Source organism: Symphalangus syndactylus, chromosome 17 (genome assembly GCF_028878055.3).
Source record: "Symphalangus syndactylus isolate Jambi chromosome 17, NHGRI_mSymSyn1-v2.1_pri, whole genome shotgun sequence".
Lineage (NCBI taxonomy): Eukaryota > Metazoa > Chordata > Mammalia > Primates > Hylobatidae > Symphalangus > Symphalangus syndactylus.
Window position 1 is genome coordinate 63,766,950 of NC_072439.2, and position 16,504 is coordinate 63,783,453.

The window sequence follows — 16,504 nt, forward strand, 5'->3', positions numbered from 1 at the left end:
TTATTCTGACTTGGAAGTATGTTTCAGAGTATAAAATTTGGGATTGCTGCAAGCCAGTACCAACTGAAGGAATATTAGCATTTATAATTTAGGCTGGAATTTACTACTAGTCTTCTGCTATGATTCTAGTGATTCTGAATGACCCAGTTTGTACATGGTAACTCAACACACCCACACACAAACCCACAGACACTATATATATAACTCCAAAAGTGAGAAAAGACATTTTTCCTTATCTACCTTACAAAATTGCTATGAGGATTAAATAACTTATATAATCATCTATACGTGAGAAAGCAGTACAATTCTTACTTGAGGCCTAACTCATATACACAGGTATCCACATAAACATATCATATATTTATATGTGTAGTTTAATTTCATTGAATGCCCTAGACTATGCTTAGTATAAAAAATGTATTCAAGTGTATAATCTTACTGGAGGGACAAGATTTATTTTCAAAGCTCTCTTGAGATAATGTGAGAGAATATACTTTGGTAACATATAGAAGCAATGCAGATATACATGACCACAGTATTTCCTCCTGCTGTGAAAATGTCTCATTACTATTGCTCTGAAAAACACAAATTCAGGATTAAGGAACCTGTGTACTGTTCCCTAGGGATTCCTTTTGCCTGGTAGCTGGAGATAGTGCTAACAGCTCACATTATTTATATATGAATTCTTTCCTCCAGTGTCTCCTCTGTGCTTTGCCATTCTCTTAACTTCTCCAATTATGGCCAGAGCCTATTGACGAGCTGCCTGGCTTTCCTTCTCTAAAACTTCCCTGCTTTGGTTTCTGTGCTGTTATTTCCACAAGTGACCTGCGTATTCTGAGATTGTGCCTCTGACATCTTTCCTGACTGCTCTCCAGCCTTGGCCCTCTTGGTTAGGTTGAACTATTAAGTGAGGGTCTTAGTTTTCTTTCTCCCAGAAGTAGACTCTGAAAGAAGGATTTGAGTGCAAAGAGTTCAATGGGAGATAATCTCAGGAAACATTGATAGGAAGGTTTGGAAGGGAGTAAAAGAAGGAAGCCAATAAAAGTGAGTTATTAAGCAAATTATCAATGCCTAGTCCTTTGGAGAACTCTGAGAAACAGTGTAGAACATTGCTTCAAGTACCTCTTTTGGCACGGCAAGGAAGCTGTGTTATGTATCCAACAACCCTTATCCAGCATTTGTTGAGGGTAGTTCCCAGGGCAGGATAGCTCCTCAGCACTTTTTACCTCTCCAGGGTATGAGCAGAGTGTACATTAATGTCCAGAGAAATTCCCCAGCAAAATGCTTGTAGCTAGGAGATAGCAGGTGTGGCTAGAAATGATGACTGCCAAGAGGATACAAATAGGGCGCCAACATCATTTGTTATGGTGGATAACCATTTTCTTGTGTTAGGGCTTAGCAACAAATATTTTTGTCCTTGTCAAGGTTGTTATTGCCCTGGGATTTCTAGTATGCAAATGCTTTGGAGAGGAGTTGGTGCTATGGACTGAATTGTGTCCCTCTCACTTCCTTGGTCAATTCATATATTAAAGCTGTAACTCACTATGTGATGGTATTTGGAGATAAGACCTTTGGAAGGTAATTAGGTTTCAATGAAGTCATGAGAGCAGGGCTCTCATGATGGGATTAGTGTCCTTATAAGAAGAGGAAGAGACAGCAGAGCTCTCTTTTCACCATCTGAGGACACAGTGAGAAGGCAGTGGTCTTCAAGAAAGGAAGAGAACCCTCACCAGGAACCAGATATACCAGCACCTTGATCCATGACTTCTCAGCCTCCAGAACTGTCAGAAATAATTATCTGTGGTTTTAGCCATCCAGCCTGAGGTATTTTGTTATGGCAGCCCTCATGATCTCTGAATAGCCTTTGGGTCATTCTTTTAAATCATTGGGCCTTCTGGAAATAATGGAATCAGTGCCCTAGACTCAGTTTTCCAAAGTATGAAGCTAGGAAGACCTGTTAACCCTGGATTAAAATTGCCCTGGACAAGGCTCAGGTGCAAAGAAGGGCAGTATGTCTGCTGAAATAAAATTGTCTTGAGTAAAAGTACTTTGAGACAGATTCTAGGCTGATGCCTCTAGGCCCCAAACAAAGTTTTACAGTGAATGAAGGTGACAGCTTTTGGTAGGATACATGGCTAATGCTGAAAGTCCATTTCAGGCTCTGTCACCATGGCCCAGGCTTGAGCTTTGGGGAGCAATGCCTGAGCATAAGGATGTTTTCTCCAAAGACAGGTCAAGCCTGAGAGAGACTCACTATCTCTTAAAATTTTGTATTTATACAATGAGCTAGACTAGCAAAACACAGGTGCCAGTTACACTGTGGTGTGACACTGGATGACAACAAGGAACAATGGTCATAGTAGACTCACAGGAACTCTATTGCACATCCCTTATCCTGCTCCAGGATTACTCTACCCTTTTTTTACCTTGAGTGATTTAGAAGGAGAGAGAAAATTCAAGTGAAAAATACTGGACTTACAGCTATTGGTATCTGAGGCATTTAGTAATTGATTGGAAGAGAATAAAAAAATATAGCCATAAGAGAACTTTGAGTTTGTGAAGCAGGCTGTACTAGTTAAATGAAGAAAATAATTTAGTTTTAATCCAGTGAATTTGATTATTTTGTCAGGCTTGTAGTAAATTGTAATGAGGGTGATAGTGTGTTGTAATCCTGTGATGGTGTTTTATATGAGACATAAAGGCTTCTCTATGACCCTCCTGCACGTGCCAACATTCTGTAGGCATAATTAATTATAATGTGGACTCTAAAATTCTGATGTGGGATGGAGGATTTTATGAAGTACAAGGAAAATAGTCAGCCAGCACCCATTATGCTGGTTCCATTAAGAGTTTTGAGAAGTTTTAACATCTGATTCCATAAAATTTTCAGGTTGAACCATCAGTAACCATAATATTCCTGACAACCCTGCATGTAATAGCCCATTTCATTTTCTATATAAAGAGACAGGCACCTCTAACTTGCCTGCATCTCTTTGTTTTATTCCCCTCGGTGTCTGGTATATCACACACACAGATTTTAATTTTGACCTAGATGACATCTTGGTTCAATGACCCTTTTTAAGATGCTAGTTTTATTTTAATTTGTGCTGATAAAAATCATATTTCTGTATTTCAGAAAGTTGAATAGAATTGAACTTGATCTTTAGCTAGAAATCTTCCTTCTAGCTCTTGATTGGTTTCATTTATGTTTTGTGCATGATTATCAACATTTCTTGTGCATATTTATTATTCAAATAAACTGTATTGAAGTATAATTCATGTTTAATAAGTGATATCCATTTAAATTTTAGAATTTGGTAACTTTTGTTGATTGTATATGGGGAAACTACCACCACAATAGAGATATTGATTATTTCCATTACCTCCAAAAATTTCATCTGGCCCTTTGCAGCCCTCCCACCCTCCATGCCCAGTCCCAGGCAACCACTGATTTGCTTTGCATCCTTATAGATTAGTTTGCATTTCTAGAATTTTATATAAATTGAATCATACAGTATACGCTTATTTGTATCTAGCCACTTTCACTTATCCAATGACCCTAAAATGAAACAGAAAATAAAATTTTAACTTTAAATGTTAAGGTTGATAAATAAACATTGACAGCTTCAGTTTAGAGTACCCATAGCAAATTCATGAATATCTGTTCTGGTGTAGACTACTAATTTGAAGGATAATCATTTATGAGCTTAAGTGAGAGGTGTCTTATGTACAGATATTCATATGTCAAAATATTGAATGAGCCTGTTCTCTCTACAGAATATAACATTCTGTGGAAAGCTTAAAATCTTAAATGCCTATATATTTATGCACACAGATATAATAGGTATATCTATAAAATATATACAGAAAGGTATATGAAGGTATACAAATATATATAAAGATGTGTGTATATTACAGGTATATGTGCATGTATTTGTGTGATAATGTAAAACATAAAATATACTTCAAAAAAATTATTCTGCCCCCCAAAGTTTCTGCTATCGCCCTAGTTTCAGTCTTCCCTATTTCCTCTTTTAGTTTACAATGAAGCCTGCTTGCAACTGAACCTTTACTCTTCTTCCTTCCCTCTCACTCTTCTCCAGCTCTGTGATTTTGTTGTGTTTTACATGTCACTAAATGGCACCCTCCTATACTTTGTAATTTCAACCAGAAACCAAGGAAAGGTTCTGACACCTTATTCTCAGACACATTCTACAAGGTGAGTGCAAAAATTGCGTTTTTTGCATTGTTGGAATTTGCTGTTTGATCATGGAATACATTCTTAAATAAATGTGGTTACGTTATATATCATTTTAATGGGCATTTCTTGCGTTATGTTTTTTTTTTTTTTTGCTAATGACATTACTTGCTGTTTATTTTGTGCTTATTTTAGACTATGGAAATTAGGTTAGACAAAGGCAAATTCGAGCAGTTTTCTTATTCGAGTTAAAAATGGGTAGTAAGGCGGTGGAGATAGGTTGCAACATCAACAATGCGTTTGGCCCAGGAACTGCAGTGGTGGTTCGAGAAGTTTTGCAAAGGAGATGAGAGCCTTGAAGATGAGGAGCACAGTGGCCGGCCATCAGAAGTTGACAATGACCAGTTGAGAGCAACCATCAAAGCTGATCTTCCTTTTTTTTTTTTAATTATACTTTAAGTTTTAGGGTACATGTGCACAACGTGCAGGTTAGTTACATATGTATACATGTGCCATGTTGGTGTGCTGCACCCAGTAACTTGTCATTTAACATTAGGTATATCTCCTAATACTGTCCCTCTCCGATCTTCTTACAACTACTTGGGAAGTTGCCAAATAACTCAACGTTGACCATTCTACAGTTATTTGGCATTTGAAGCAAATTGGAGAGGTAAAAATGTTCGGTAAGTGGGTGCCTCGTGAGCTCAGCCAAAAGAAAAAAAAAAAAGTCCTTTTGATGTGTTGTATTATCTTATTCTATGCAACAACGATGAGCCATTTCTCAATCAGATTGTGACGTGCAATGAAAAGTGGATCTTATATGACAATCAGTAATGACCAGCTCAGCAGTTGGACTGAGAAGAAGCTCCAAAGCACTTCTCAAAGCCAAACTTGCACCAAAAAAAAAAGTCATGGTCACTCTTTGGAGGTCTGCTGCCAGTCTGATCCACTACGGCTTTCCGAATCCAGACAAAACCATTACATCTGAGAAGTATGCTCAGCAAATGGATGAGATGCACTGAAAACTGCAATGCCTGCAGCTGGCATTGGTCAACAGAAAGGGCTTAATTCTTCTCCAGGACAATGCCTGACCACACGTGGCACAACCAATGCTTCAAAAGTTGAAAGAATTGGGCTACGAAGTTTTGCTTCATCCCCCGTATTCACCTGACTTCTCTTCAACCGACTACTACTTCTTCAAGTGTCTCGACAACTTTTTGTAGAGAAAATGCTTCCACCACCGGCAGGATACAGAAAATGGTTTCCAAGAGTTCATCAAATCCCAAAGCATGGATTTTTATGCTACAGAAATAAACATACTTACTTCTCATTGGCAAAACCTTGTTGATTGCACTGGTTTCTATTTTGATTAATAAAGATGTGTCTGAGCCTAGTTATAATGATTTAAGGTCCATGGTCCAAAACTGCAATTACTTTCGCACCAACCTAATACATCTAGTCTATTACTGGGTCTAAGGATGCTTCTTTCAGAATAGGTCTTGAATGCATCCACTTCCTTCCACATCTTTGGTCTAGTCTAAGTCACCACCATGCCTCACTAGACCATGGCAGTTTCCTACTAGGTAGTTTGTATGTTATATGTAAGTATGTATACTGTCATACACACTGTTACACTCTATATAGAACTATCCCAAGTTATTCCTTCTGAAATGTAAATATAATGATTTCACCCCCATTGCCTAAAACAGTTCAATGACACTTTCATTACACTTGAAATAAGTTAAAAACTCTTTACGCAGCCTATATGATCTTGTTGCTGCCTACATCCCCAGCTGTGTCTCTTTCTTCTCTTCCCTTGTCGCAGTCAATACTAGCTTCATTGCCCTTCTCTCGGTTATTCAGCTACTCCAACTTCTCTTCCACCTCAAGACCTTGCCTCAGAATGTTTATTTTTCTATTCATCATTACCTAATTTGTATTAGTCTTTCAGATTAAAGTTTAAATTCTACTACTTCTCCAGCCTAAATCAGGTCTCCTCCTCAATTATTTCACTACACATTTTATGGCACAGTTGAATGCCTTTAATGTCCATTTCCCTCATAGGATTTTAAGCTCACTAAGGTCAAGGATTGTGTACAGCTTTCCCCGATGGAACCCTGGTGCCTGTCACACGGCTGGCTCTGCACTGAGCATTTCATAATTATTTGTTATATCATCAGTGGTTAAAATTCTTATTAATAAGGTTGTGTTATATATACCTATTTGGAATAAGATGTCAAGTGTAAACATGATATAAATCCCATGGGGATTCTCAGATAATCGTGTACTACAGGAGAGTGCCAGAACTAATTCTTTTTGAGTCTTATCTTTTTGTTACATTTATCTTTCTAATCTGTGCTTAAGATCTTTTGGGAGCTCTTGTCCTTCTTCTGAGTTTGATTCTTCCCATTTCTTTAAAAGGTATTACCTTTCATTTATTAAGCTGTCCATACCCAATATTGATGAGATATAGTGACTTTTGTTCCCTGAGTTCCTGGCAACAGTAAATTTAAAAAGAACTATCTTGCTCATATTGAGACATCTACTTTCAATTAAATAAAATTGGAGTTTACTCTCTTCTGTCTGTTTCCAAGCCCAGTATTACTTAAGAACCACAAAGCTAGCCACAAGTTGTATCCACTTCTGGGTGCAACTTTATCATTTCATGGTTAGGACTTGTTCCTCTTTCTTGAGTTTTGCTTCTTCTTATATAATTGGCGGCTACAATGGGAGAAATATTGTTCACAGGTCTAACAACAACTGCAAAATAAGATTACTTCATATGGTGGTAAAAGTGGCTTTTATGCTCCTGTGGCAGTTTCCTGTCTAATAAGAGAGATTTCTTAGGCAAAAAGAAGACCCCGTAGGCTCACAAAGGGCCTTTGCTCTCTGGACATCCCTAACACATTTCTGCTTGCTTCCTTAAAGCCCCTCTCCCACTTCCGAGTCAGAAAAAACATTTCTGCACAATGATCCTTAATTAAGATACTGTCCCCAGAAGCTGTCAGCTGCTGTGGTTTAGAACTGAAGAAATATCTCATAAGGAAAACAGCTATAAAACAGCTATACGTAACCATAACAATTAAATAACATTATTGACATGGTTATAATAATCCACTAAGAACTGTCGTTATCTTCTTTTTTTAATTATACTTTAAGTTCTGGGATACACGTGCAGAAAGTGCAGGTTTGTTACATAGGTATACATGTGCCATGGTTGTTTTCTGCACCCACAAAGCCGTCATCTACATTAGGTATTTCTTCTAATACTATCCCGCCCCCATTCCCCAACCCCCACTCCCTGACAGGCCCCAGGGTGTGACATTCTCCTCCTTGTGTCTATGTGTTCTCATTGTTCAACTCCCACTTATAAGAAAATGCGGTGTTTGGTTTTTTGTCCTTGTGATATTTTGCTGAGAATGATGGTTTACAGCTTCATCCATGTCCATACAAAGGACATGAACTCATTCTTTTTTATGGCTGCATAGTGTTCCATGGTATATAGGTGCCACATTTTCTTTATCCAGTCTATCACTGATATGCATTTGGCTTGATCCCAAGTTTTTGCTATTGTAGAGTGTCGCAATAAACATATGTGTGCATGTGTCTTTATAGTAGAATGATGTATAATCCTTTGGGTACATATCCAGTAATGGGATGCTGGATCGAATGGTTTTTCTAATTCTAGATCCTTGAGGAATTGCCACACTGTCTTCCACAATGGTTGAACTAATTTACACTCCTACCAACAGTGTAAAAGCGCTCCTATTTCTCCACATCCTCTCCAGCATCTGTTGTTTCCTAACATTTTAATGATCGCCATTCTAACTGGTGTTAAGGTAGTATCTCATTGTGGTTTTGATTTGCATTTCTCTAATGACCAGTGATGATGAGCATTTTTTCATATGTTTGTTGGCTGCATAAATGTCTTCTTTTGAGAAGTGTCTGATCATATCCTTTGCCCACTTTTTGATGGGGTTGTTATTTTCTTGTAAATTTGTTTAAGTTCTTTGTAGACTCTGGATATTAGCCCTTTGTCAGATTCATAGTTTGCAAAAATTTTCTCCCATTCTATAGGTTGTCGGTTCACTCTGATGATAGTTTCTTTTGCTGTGCAGAAGCTCTTTAGTTTAATTAGATCCCATTTGTCAATTTTGGCTTTCGTTGCCATTACTTTTGGTGTTTTAGTCAATATCTTCTTTTTAATAATCATCTGAAAGAAGATTCAACATGGATAAGTAGAATCTTAACCCTGGTACACAAAAGAAAATAGTTAAGTAGATGTCTTTTAAAAGTTCCTTTTAGGCTTTTGAATATGTGATAAAACAGTCTTTTTGGTGTTCGCCCTATAATGATGATGACTGTTATTAGTAGTAGTAGTATTATGATATTCACCACCATTTATTGTGTGCTCACAGTAAAATTCTGAACTAAACATTTTAAAATTGTAATCCAATTAATTTTTTTAAACCAGTCCTAGAAGGTAGACATTATTATCCATATTTACAGATGAGAAAATAGAAACTTAGAAAGGCTAAAAGAATTGTTACCACCATCACTCTTCTCAAATCTATCTTCGGATCGGTATTACTTTATTGCCAGAAAACTTGAAGGTTTTAAATAAATATCTTCAAATTATTTTAAAAATTGTAGGAGTTTGTATCTGCAGGTCAAAGAAACACCTTTCATATTTTTTTCCCTCAAATTGTAAAATAGAAAGAGCAATGGTCTGTGACTCATGACAACTAATTTCCATAGCTGGTACTTGGCTTGTGAGAGTGGGAGTTTCACATTAAAATTCGGCCTTCTGTTTTCTTATTTGAACATTTTGAAACTGGGTAGTTTCTAAGGTCCTACAACTCTATGAATCTAAAGTGGCTGAAGATATTTAAATTTCTATCTTGAGAATGGAATAGCAGAGTGAATCTTATATTTTATATCAGCCGTCATAGGCACATCTCTATGTGAAGCTTTTGATCATTTCGTGAGTGGCAAAATGATACTTACCTTTAAATTTCTGCTGTCTATTTTCAATCACAACCCACTTCTTGAGTAATGCCTCATGCAGTTTCATAACAGCATCAGGATGCCAGTTAGAGCAACAATATTGCCCTGCCAGCTGATTATCAGTGTCAGGAGAAGAGGCAGAATCCTGTTGCTTGATCAAGATGTTTAAAATCCCATTCTGCACAAACGGAAATGCTCAGAAGGATATAATAAGAGGTAACAGTAATTTTTAGATTGCCTGTCAACCCTAAGCCCATTTCTATCCATCACGGAAATGATATAACTTTCACTTCTCATGCTTTTCTGATTTGCATAACCAACTGCATCAATACCACCCACAATTTTTATCCAGCTTCCCACTAAAGCAGAGACTTGAATTGCAATGCCTTAACACATTCTAGTCTAGATCTGTTCCACTCCTTTTTTAAAAAAATGGACTTATAAGTTATAACTCAACTACCAGTTAAGCACAGAAGTCAGTAACAAAATGGAATACCAAATGAAAAGTTTACATATTACATCCAGCAATACTTTTGGTAGAAAGTATGTTTTTTGTGCAATTTTATGAAACCACAGAAGCCATCTTGTTATAGTCTCACTCAGCAAGTATGAGTGAAGAAAAATAGCTGCTTTCATGTTAGTGGATTCAGTGTCTCAATTAAACATTGTATATAATTATTATTTCCTAAAGGTAGATTTATTTAAAAATATGCATGAGTTGAGATCTAGAGGGTAATGAATTTATAAGCTGTTCTTTGAAAAGCTTTGAAAGAAAGCTCCTAGAGAGGGAAGAAGTTGTGTCATTAGGGGAAAGCCTGCTGGCCTCCCAGTCAGTCCTCTAAAAATGGCTTTTTCTCAGTGGATTTGCTACAGTTCAGTTTGATGCTGTCAGCCTTAGAAGCCAAGTCTTGTCAGTGTCTTGAAGTGCTCAAACTCAGGCTGCTGTTTTCTGCTAGGAAAACTCACAAGAGACCGAGGTACAAAAACAGAATGTCAATTCTTTAGTTAATGAGAAATATGACTTGTAATTTGAACTGCCCTTACACCATCCAAAGCCAAAAAACCTTCACTTATCCACTATATCCTATTCTTTCTCACTGACTTAAGTACTTGGCTCTTGCAATTTTCCTGCTTTCTCCTCTTATCAACAAGTTTTTCTTCATTAACAAGTCACTGTCTTTATCAATAAGAATACTACAGTATCTCCCATCTTAACAAAAACTTTTCTTTGATCTTATATTCCCCTCCATGTAACACCTCATTTCTCTGCTTCCTCTCCTGGCAAAACTCCTTGAAGAAGTCTCCACTTCTACACCTCCTGCTTTCTCTTCAAGCCACTCCAAATAGGGTTTCCTCTTTATAATTCCACCAAAATCAAATATAATAGAAAAGTATAAAAAGAAAAAAGGTTTAGCATTGTAAGTGGCATGTCTTCTCCTAAAAAGAAGAATCTATATTTTTAAAAAATTATCATTTGAAGTTTCCATTCAAAGAAAAGGTAATCACTTTTTCAGTAAATAACTTGGCTAATTTATACAAAAGTTCAGACAAAATTCTTTTCCTAAGTTCCTTCTGTTTACTAAACAGTCAGCTAGGAAACTGCTGTGCAGTTTGTACTATTTGTACTATTCCTGTAATTCATTCGTGATACACACAGTTCCTTTCCAGGGTTCAATTACATAAAATAAAACCTTCAACTGTTTATGTCACATTAGTCTCAATGGCTCACTGCAGAATCCTCTACATTTTTGCATTGGAGAAGGGTTCTCCCATAGAGTGCCACAGTAATAAAGGCTTTGCTTAGTGACTAATTAGCAATGAGTACAATTCAGTCATTTTTCTGTTCTGAGATTCACTCTATTGGAGGTAACTAGCAACCTTCATTTTTCCAAATTCAAAGGTAAAATTTTTGTCTTCATTTTATTCAACCTGTTAACAGCATTTGACATGGTTGACCATGACCAAATTTTTTCTTCTCTTCTCTGGGCTACCAAATTACCAAATTAGCCACTTTATCTCAAATTCTCTTGAAGAGTCTTATTCCACTCTACTCCTTCTACACGATGGAGTGCTCCTGGGATTATTCTTGTTTCTTTTCTCATTTCTATGTTTTCTCACCAAATGATGGCTTCCAATCTCCCATGACTTTAAATACCAACTATAACCTTCCTGTCTTCCAAATTTACATCTCCTGTTTTAACCTCACCTCTGAACTTTATGGTAATCAGTATGACCCTTAGACCCAAAATATACAGAATAAAGCAATGGAGTTATAAGTGACCTACACAGCAAAGTCAATGTTACCTTATTTGTATGGTATGTGTTATATAGGATACAGAAATATCTGAATGCCCCTAAATTAAGCCAGCTACTTGCTCTGGATTAGGCTGGATAGTTTCAGATGCTGATAACCTTGATTCTTCATGGGGCAAGAGTTTTGAGAAATATTCTGCTCGCTTGCCATTTTGTTGTTGTTGTTGTTGTTAATTGTTCACAGACTTATTACTCATTGTTAACTGTCACGAGTCACTTGAAATAAGGTATTTTATTGGGGTTCTACACATTTTAGGGGTAGCTCTGATACTAACATGACTGATTGAATGACTTACATTGCCCCTTTGATGTCTAATAGGCATCTCGAACATAAGAAACTCAAAAACAAAGCAAACCCACTGTTGTCTCAATCTTCTCCATCTCAGTAAGTAGCACCACCAACTCCAATTACTCAGCTCCCAAATTTACACCTTTTCTTTGGAGATTTTTTCCCTCCTCTTCCTACTTACAATCATATCCGTCTGCAATTTTTATTAGCTTCTACTTCCAGAATATATCCTGAATATGAGTACTTTTCACAATTCCCATTGCCTCTACCCTAGGCCAAGTCACTGTCTTTTCTAAGACTACTTCAGTGTTTTTTAAAACTTCACAAACTTGTATATATGAATCATCTTGCAATATTAAATGCAGATTCCAATTTACTCATTCTTGGATGTGGTCTGAGACTCTGTATATCTAATATGTTCCCAGGTAATATTGTTGCTAGTGGTCCATGGACCTCACTAGAAAATAAATAATCAAGTATAAAAACTTTCAAATAATAATTGGACTATAAGGAACATAAAACAGAGTAAGGGAATAGGTAATAACTGTACTATTCAATCCTCTTTAGTTGTTGTGTGTGCTTTTTTTTTTTTTTTTTTTTTTGCCAGAGCAAACTTTTAAAAAACTACATCAGATAATTTATCTTTCTGTCTAACTCACCTACAGCACTACACCTCTTTGCGTTCCCATTATACCTTGAATAAAGCCCAACTTGCTTAGCACATGGCCTTATAAGATTTGGCCTCAGGAATATCTCTTTAGGTCTGCTCTTATTACATATCCGTCTTGCTTGGTGTGATCTATCTAAAGTGATTTTTCTTTTCCTTGAACTTATCCAACTTCCCCACTCAAGGCCTGAACATTTTCTAGTCTTTCTATCTAGATTAGAATAGTATTATCATTCAGGTTTCTGCTTGACAAAATTTATTTAAGAGGATATTACTGACCACATTCTATAAAAGAACACTTATGTCCCCTTATCTTGTTTATTTTCTTCAAAACACAAATTATTATCTATGATTGTTGCAGGAAGTCAGGGACCCCAAATGGAGGGACTGAAGCCATGGCAGAAGAACATAAATTGTGAAGATTTCATGGACATTTATTAGTTCCCCAAATTAATACTTTTATAATTTCTTATGCCTGTCTTTACTGCAGTCTCTGAGCATAAATTATGAAGATTTCATGGACACTTATCACTTCCCCAATTAATACTCTTGTGATTTCATATGCCTGTCTGCACTTTAATCTCTTAATCCCATCATCTTGGTAAGCTGAGGATGAATGTCGACTCAGGACCCTGTGATGATTGCATTAACTGTACAAATTATTTAAACAGTATGAAATCTGGGCACCTTGAAAAAAGAACAGGATAACAGCGATGTTCAGGGAACAATGGTGATAACCTTAAAGTCTGGCTGCCTGTGGGCCAGGCGGAACAGAGCCATCTTTCTCTTCTTTCAAAAGCAAATAGGAGAAATATCACTGAATTCTGTTTCTCAGCAAGGAGCAGCCCTGAGAAAGAGAGTGCATGCCTAGGGGTAGGCCTCTAAAATGGCTGCTCTGAGGATGTCTGTCTTTTACGGTTGTAGATAAGGGATGAAATAAGCCCCGGTCTCCTGTAGGGCTCCCAGGCCTATTAGGATGAGGAAATTCCCACCTAATAAATTTTGGTCAGACTGGTTGTCTGCTCTCAAACCCTGTCTCCTGATAAGATGTTATAAATGACAATGCGTGCCCAAAACTTCATTAGCAGTTTTAATTTAATTTCGCCCTGGTCCTGTGATCTTGCCCTGCTTCCATTTGCCTTGTGATATTTTATTACCTTGTGAAGCATGTGATCTCTGTGACCCACACCCTATTTGTACACTCCCACCCCTTTTGAAAATCACTAACAAAAACTTGCTGGTTTTGCGGCTCAGGGTGCATCACGGAACCTGCCAACATCTGATGTCACTCCCGGACACCCAGCTTTAAAATTTCTCTTTTGTACTCTTTCCCTTTATTTCTCAGACCGGCTGACACTTAGGGAAAATAGAAAAGGACCCACGTGAAATATCGGGGGCTGAATATCCCCTGATATATGATAGGTGTAACGATTAACACAGAGTGTCAACTTGATAGGATTAAAGGATACAAAGTATTGATCTTAGATGTGTCTGTGAGGGTGTTGCCAAAGGAGATTAAGGTTTGAGTCAGTGGGCTGGGAAATGCAGACACACCCTTAATCTTGTTAGGCACCATCTAATCAGCTGACAGCATGGCTAGAATAAAAGCAGGCAGAAAAATGTGAAAAGAGAGACTGGCCTAGCCTCCCAGCCTACATTTTTCTCCCGTGTTGGATGCTTCCTGCCCTTAAACATCAGACTTCAAGTTCTTCAGTTTTGAGACTCAGACTGGCTCCCCTTGCTCCTTAGCCTGCAGACGGCCTATTGTGGGACCTTGTGATCAAGTGAGTTAATACCTAATAAACTTGTGTGTGTATATATATGTGTATATATATATATACACACACGAGTTTATTATTTATACACATGCACACACACGTATATATTCCATTATTTCTGTTCCTCTAGAGAACCCTGACAGAAATAATGGAATATATACGTTTGTATATATATTGATATATATAGATGTTGATATATATATATATATGCAGGTGGTCTCCAGAAGCTGCAAAAAATGAAAAAACAGATTAAAGTTTAATCAGACAAGCTTAATCAGACAAGCGGAACCACTAGATTAAACACACATAGACACACATGGAGAATACCAAATGCAACTGCAGAACCTGGTTAGGCAGTCTCTTTACTGCTGATTGCCTTCACATCTGATCTGATGCTTGAACTTGTTCACTTGGATAGGGAAGGTGGATATAAATTGGGAGAGAGTGGGAATGAACTGGAACACACAAACTAAAGTCCACAAGGACTGACTGAAGTGTCAGTTCTTATTACCTCTGACTTTGATGGCACTGATGTCCTGCAGAAGTCAAGGAGCTTGTTGTCATGGAGCTAAACACACAGATCTGGCCCAGTAGTTGGTAATGCTGAAAGAGAACTGGGAGAAGATGGAGCAGTTGCAGGCCTGGTAGCCATCCTATGCCAACATCGTAAGCCAGAAGATAGGTAAGATGTGTGAGCAACAAAATGAGTGCCACTTCAATTCCTCCCTCCAAGTCCCCCATGGGAATCTCTCCTGTGGTTGATCCACTCTCACAGAAAACACACAGAGAAGGGTCTTCTGGGAAACGTAGTTCAGCCCAGCCAAGTTGGCTGATTGTCAAGTCACTCACTACAGCATATTCTCTCTCTTAAGATGTCAGATTTTTAAAAATTTGCTTAGTGAACATAGATTTATGACTAAGAATAATATATAATCAATGTGGCCTTTTCACCAATATTAAGTGGTATGTTTTTAAACCCTGCACATATTTCTTTATTTACAAATATGACCATATAAATTAAGAGTATGAAGCAATCTCTGTGAAGCTTGTCCTGCCTACAAACTTAGGTTAGCTGGCATTTAAAAGGTTTCTTTAAAAATGTAATACTGCCTTGGTAAATATGACTTCCTCTTTGGATTAAAGATAGTGATTACATTGTACCTGATAATGCTATTTTATTGTGCTGGGGACAGTAAAAGGATTGGAACCTCTAGTAAGATTAATACATAACATTATAATTTTTTTTCTCTTCTTACCAAATACAGTTGCAGTTGAAAGGCTAACCATTTTGTTAGTTTTTTTTTCTTACTTTCTTCCTTCACTTTGGGATAAATGTACTTTTTTTCTACCGAATTGTTATTATGTACTTTGTTAGTAATTCAGCACTAATGAAAGTGCATTAATATAGCAGGATATTTATATATAATAAGGCATTATAAGTATATTGAATTATACTTAATCATTTTTGGTAAGCATAATAACGAATATGTTTACAAAGTCAAAGCTAGATAGAGATTGTAATGTTGGACCCCCAGTGTCTTTGTATCATTCTCACATTCAGCCAGGCTTGTAAGAGGAATCATCCTTGATTCTTTCCTTCCAATCAGCTAATTGGAACAGTCAATTAGCTAGCAATTCCTTTTAAATTCTGTTCTTTTATAATTACTGTTTTTATCCGTGCATTTTCTTTTCAATTTTTACTGCCTACACCCCAAATCGGTATTCATTATCTCAATCTTAGGTCCATATAGTGGCCTTATAACAGATCTTTTACTCTCAAATTTCTTTCCTTTCCTACAATTTATTCTGCAGAATATCACCCACTTAGCCTTCATTGAATACTGCTTTTATCATGACATTGCTCATAAACCTTTAATGTCCTACCACCATACAACAGAGGAACGACCACTCTTTAGACTGACATGCAGGATATATCTATCTCCTCTGTCCTTTTTGTATTTTTCACTTCTGTCTCTGAAACTTTGTTGAGAATAATTAGAATAATTAATAGATTCAATAAATTGAAAGGATCCAAATTTGAAACCTGAGACATCTGAAGGGTGAGGGAGGATGGAGGATAAGAAAAGAGACAGCAAAAAAAAAAGAGATACAGCAAAGATAAAGGTTTGAAAGATAATTTTAGAAAGTTAAGAGAGAAAGAGGAAAAAGATTTTGGTGTCAGCTATACTACAAGTGAGATAGTGAGAGAGAGATGAGATAAAGAGATTTTTAGATGCTTTACTGTAGATTAT